At 37.3% G+C, this 6017-nt stretch overlaps 1 pseudogene; it reads left to right on the forward strand.

The window, feature by feature from the left end:
- The first annotated feature begins 4412 nt into the window (after positions 1-4412).
- Positions 4413-5058, forward strand: LOC123793108 (RNA-binding protein 4-like; annotated as a pseudogene).
- Positions 5059-6017: the final 959 nt, after the last annotated feature.

Below are 6017 nucleotides of genomic sequence, written 5' to 3' on the forward strand. Positions count from 1 at the left end.
TAAGGAGGGCACGTATTGCATGGTGCACTGGGTATTATATGCAAGTAATGAATCATGGAACATTGCATCAAAAACTGGGGATGTACTGTATGGTGACTAATATAACAAAATAAATATTATTAAAAAAATGGTACAGCCAACTCTGGAAAACAATTAGGCAGTTTCTTATTAATTAAAATATATACTTACAACCTAAGAATCCTACTGTTAGGTATTTACCCCACAAAACAGAAAACATACATGAAAATGTATATATGTTCACATAACATATGTACATATGTGATTATTCATAATCACCAAAAATTGGCCACAATCCAAACGTCCTTAACTAGTGAATGGATAAACAAATCCAGGTCCATCTAAAATGGAACAGTACTCAGCAACAAAGAGGAACAATCTACTGATACGTGCAATCACATGGTCAAATCTCAGACATATTATGCTAAGTGAAATTAACCAGACACCAAAAACTACATACTATATGGGTCTATTTATATAATATTCTGGAAAAGGCAAAACTTTAGGGATAGACATTAGATCATTGGTTGCTTGGGATTGGGAGTGAGAGACAGAGGTTTTCCACAAATGGTCACAAGGGAGATCTTTAGGGTGGTGGGAATGGTCTATATCTTGACTGAAATGGTGATGGCATGACAGTGTACATTTGTCAAAACTCAAACTATACATTTAAAAAAGATTAAGTTTTATAATATGTAATTATACCTCAATAAACATACTTTTATTAAAAGCATATAAAGTTTTTTTAATGATTTCATTTATTTACTTGAGAGAAAGAGAGAGGACACACTAATAGGGGAAGGGGCAGAAGGAGAGGGAGAAGCAGGCTCCCTACTGAGCAAGGAGCCTGACTCGGGACTTGATCTCAGGACCCTGGGATCATGACTTGAACCAAAGGCAGACATTTAATCAACTGAGCCACCCAGGCGTCCCGCATACAAAAATTTTTAAAACACAAAGAGCAAGGCATAATTGATTGTTTTACTCATTGATCCACTGCTATTGTGAATCTTTTCCTCTACAATTTATAGAGTTTAGACTGTACAGTAAAATATCTAACCATTTTGCCTACCTGTTGGCAAAAATGATATAATAAATTACTTTGTGATGATAAGCATCCATATTTAGCTTCTCCCTTAAAAACAGATGGACTAGGGGCACCTGAGTAGTCCAGTCCGTTTGGCATCCAACTCTTGGTTTCAGCTCAGGTTGTGATCTCATGGTCACAAGATTGAGCCCGGCATCAGGCACCTCACTCAGTATGGAGTCTGCTTGAGATTCTCTCTCTCCCTTTTCCCCTCCGACTTGTTCTCTCTCTCTTTAAAATAAATAAATAAATGTTTTAAAAAAATAAACTAATTTCACAGAAACATTAATCTTTCTTTAAAATTCTACATGTCCTCTTAAAATCCTGACAGAGTTGCAAGAGAGAAAAGGATGTCTGTGCAAAACCTCTCTTCTCCTAATTTCCCAGCAATAGGGTGCATCCAATCCAAAGTTACATTAAATTTGTCTCATCTGCTTTTTTCTTATTTATAATTACTCTTTGACTCAATAGTTTCTTATACGAACTTTTCTGTAGAGTGGGACATAACCAATATTTCTGTAGGATGAAAGCAGACCAATAGGAACTCTAAAGTCACTTCTAGATTTTGGATTATGTTATTATGTTACTAAGAATATAAAGAATGGCACTCAAACAGACTCACCAAAAATGCTCTCCAACTAAATGAAACCTACAGTCAATGGTTTTGCCAATAAAGATGTATTTGTAAAATAAATAAGCAATTCACCCCCACTCCATCCCATCCTCATAACCTCCATTATATGCTTATGCCTGGATTTTTAAATGACATTCATTAAAGGAAAATTACATCTTCATTCCTATAAAAATGCATTTTATTGATTCATAAAGCAAGAATAATAACTCCCATTTATCCCAAGCATCGTTCCAAGTACTTTACTTTACTCTTCATAAAAATCTATGAGGCAGATATTATTATTATCCTCATTTTGCAGAAATTTAGGAAATGGAAGCACAGAAAATTTATAACATTTGTGCAAGATAACATAGCTATCGCATGAAGGAGCCAGAATTTGAACCTAGATAGTAATGGCACCTGAACCATCATCCATAACTGTGATTCAATAGTGCTTCTTAACAAGAAAGCTGTTAGTAAAACAAAAGCATTTGCTTAAAAGTAAATATTTAATAAACACATACTATGTATTGAACACCCTTCTAGGAACTGGGGGAAAGACTGTTATCAATTCTTATAACTCATCAATTTCAAAATAAGATTTTTAAGCAGTTGGGAAACAAGTGTGTTTTCCCTTGTAGATCTGCCAACAACGAATTTTCATACCCTTAAGTAAATCACTGGATTTATCAGAACTTTAGTTTTTTCTACCCATGAATGAAGCAGGTAGATAATTCTTTAGGGCCAGATTTATTTTCTCCTATAACATTAAACTAAAAGCCTATACAGATTGCAAAATTCCCAGAATTCATAGAAAATTTCTTAGTTTTCTGTATCTGTCATGGATTTCCCACTCTACATAAATCATGGAGGTATAAAGGAAACTATAAGCTCAATTAATTTTAGATTATTTTATCTTTGTCACCGATTGTACACACTTGAAGAGGAGAGTATTGCAGTATAATTTTCCAACTTTTAAATTAGATTTTTAATTATGAATTGAACTCTTCAATCAGTTTAAACTATAAAAACACTATTTTTAAAAGAAAGACTAGAGGGAGGGAAACATGAAGAGATAGGGGAAAGAAATGAAAGGAAGAAAGAAACTCAGAGCTACCTTGACTTTTTTATTTGTTTGTTTTGATTTCCACTGGAAGTGGGTGAAGAGGAGGTGGATTTGGACAGAACACCACGATACTTCCCCCTAAAGCTTTACACAAGATTAAGCAAATTATCATTTCTTCTCTTCAAATGGGAATGGCTCCTTCCCAGGAAGTGCCAACATCTGTTTAAAAAGAACATCTGTTAGGCAAGTGGAAATATTGGGAGATAAGCTGCTTAGTCAGACTGTTAGGACATAATGAAGAAATCATAATAAACTGGAAAATTAAGATTAGGATCTGGGCATAATTAGCGGTTCTTAAGGTGCCAAGTGCTGTATTTTTGAACACATAATGAGCTTGGAAGTTCCTAGTTATTGTCAGCAAGTCCAGCTGTTGGTAGTTCAATAATCTGTTCGGAAACATTTACCAGGTAGTGAGAAACAGGTTTCTTTAGGGCTAGTGCTTACAAGTGAGCACACACTGAAATTTCATCAGCATGTATAATTTCTAGGCATAATCACCATAAATCAAGTCACTGTGAGAAGAATATGAGGATTTTTATATTACTGACTTATAGTATGAGGTGACTACTTTAAATGTATGTAAACCTGTGTGAGTCATAAGGGCAAAGACAGTAACGATAATAAAAGCATTGTTAGTTACATCTTTATCATTTTCTAAAGTTACACATGTATGGTCTTCCTTGTTTCCAACAGAGGCAGATTAGCCATTCAATCTCTCCATTTTAGAATGGGAAAACATCTCTGAGTAATTAAAGTTATTTGAGTCAGCTGTAGGAGTTAAGGTCATCATAAAATTAAAATTTTAACACTGGAAGGAAATTAGAGGCGTTATCCAACATATTTCCCAACCATATTCCCACAAAATAGACACACACACACACACACACACACACACACACACACACTTAAGGCTACAGCTCTTTACTGTATTTTCTAGAAAGCCTCACGTTCTGCTATGCCAGCACTCTAATTTCTTCCTTTCAATCAACCTGAAAAGAGATAAATTTAATCTGTCAAAAATTCTTTTCGAATAGTGTGGTTTTCAAGTTCCAATTTGGAAAATAGATACATTTTCTTAAAGTATTAAAAATTTAGTAATAATAAAATGATAGAAGGTGTTTATTTATAAAGAGAAATGAGTAAATTCCAAGACAACAGACTATAAGGCTTATTAAGGCTAAAATTCTAGGTTTTCTTTTTTTTTTTTTTTAATTCTAGGTTTTCAACAATTCCAAAAAACTGCTCTTCTCATTCTTTCCAACAGAAGACTAAAGTACAGACAAGTCCAAACATCAGTAAGAAAGTATCTAATTTCTCCCCTATGATGGGCCCAATGTCAGTACAGAGCAATGGCCTAACTGGTCCAGCTTTAGGCATTGCTTCTTGCATTGATAATGATGTCACTGTGTAATCTAAATTCAGGGTTACCTGATTACTCACCCATCTAAAATGATAGCTACTTCTATCCAGAGTCACTGCTGAGCTGCTGCCATTTTAGCGTTTTGTCAGAGACGTCTACACCGCAAGGAAGAGCCCCTGCTGAGTTCCCTGTGGGCCGGGTCCAGAAGATGAAGCTGTTGATTGGAAACCTGCCCAAGGAGGCCACAGACCAGATCTGCTCACTCTTTGAGCAGTATGGGAAGGTGCTAGAATATGATATCATTAAGAACTACCACTTTGGGGGGTGCCTGGGTGGCTCAGTCAGTTAAGCCCTTGACTTTTGGTTTCCGCTCAGGTCACAATCTCAAGGTCCTGGGATGGAGACCCACTTTCGCTGCATGCTGGAGTCTGCTTGGAATTCTCTCTCCCTCTCCCTCTGCCCTTCCCACTCCTGCTCTCTCTCTCTCTCCCGCTCTCTCAAATACATAAATAAGTCTTAAAAAAAATAAAAAAGAACTATGGCTTTGGGCACATAGAGGACAAGACAACAGCTGAGGATCCATACGCAACCTGCACCCTACAAGCTGCACAGGGTGAACATCAATGTGAAAGCCAACAAGAACGAGAATAAAACCTCCACAGAGTTGCATGTGGGCAACATTAGTCCCACCTATATCAACAAATAGCTTTGGGCCAATTTTGAGGCATATGGTCCAGTCATCAAATGTGACATTATGAAAGATTATGCCTTTCAAGGAGCAGGCAGAGGATGCAGTGGAGGCCATCAGGGGCCGTGACAACACAGAGTTTCAAAGTGGGAATTTTGTGGGCTGAAATTTGGAGCTGCGGTTGTGCATGAGAATAACCCTTCATGGTATCCTGTCTCTGGGATGTTCTTCGCTCTGTAAGTTCAGTCCCTCTGAAACTTTGGACCTTAACTGACCTTGCTAAATTCAGACCACTTCTTCCTTTCCTCCCTTCTGCCTGTTTTCTTGTTCTTCTTGTTCTTCAGTACTTCTGTAGTTTCCCATTTATGTTCTCCCAGCAGGCCTCATTGTATGAAGAAACTGTGGTGGGGTTGTGCTGTCTCCCCACCTCCTGCTTCCAGTGGGTGTTGCATGTGGGAATGACCTTGGTGAAAGTGTCACTGCTCTTGAGTCTTTTTGGCCCAGAGGCTTGTGGCAGGTAGACACATAAAGTGGATCACTTTTTTTTTCCCACTGAAACAAATGATATTTCAACTTAAAAAAAGAAAATGATAGCAAACATCTGCAAAAGAATTTTAGTTAGTTGATAGGTTTATTAACTAGTTGATAGGTTTATTAACCACTTAATAGGTGTCCTAGGCTATTAAAAATGTCAGGGACACAAAAGAAGTCTAAGATGTGGTAAGTGTTCTCTGGAAGCTTCCACTCTAGTTGGACGGAAACTAGCATATGGAAGTCAAAAAGCAGACAATAATTAGGGGCGCCTGGGTGACTCAGTCATTGAGCGTCTGCCTTTGGCTCAGGGCGTGATCCTGGCGATCTGGGATCAAGCCCCACATCAGGCTCCTAGGCTGGGAGCCTGCTTCTTCCTCTCCCACTCCCCCTGCTTGTGTTTCCTCTCTTGCTGGCTGTCTCTCTCTCTGTCAAATAAATAAATAAAATCTTAAAAAAAAAAAAAAGTAGACAATAATTAAATCCTAAACAGATTGGAAATAATCACAAATGCAATCTGAGTTCAGATAAAGACATATCTGTGTGACAATCCTCATTGTCCCATAGTTATCAATCTGTTTATTGAGTACCACA

This window comes from Ursus americanus, chromosome 13 (genome assembly GCF_024610735.1).
Source record: "Ursus americanus isolate L20-20 chromosome 13, mUrsAme1.1.p, whole genome shotgun sequence".
NCBI classification, from domain to species: Eukaryota; Metazoa; Chordata; class Mammalia; order Carnivora; family Ursidae; genus Ursus; species Ursus americanus.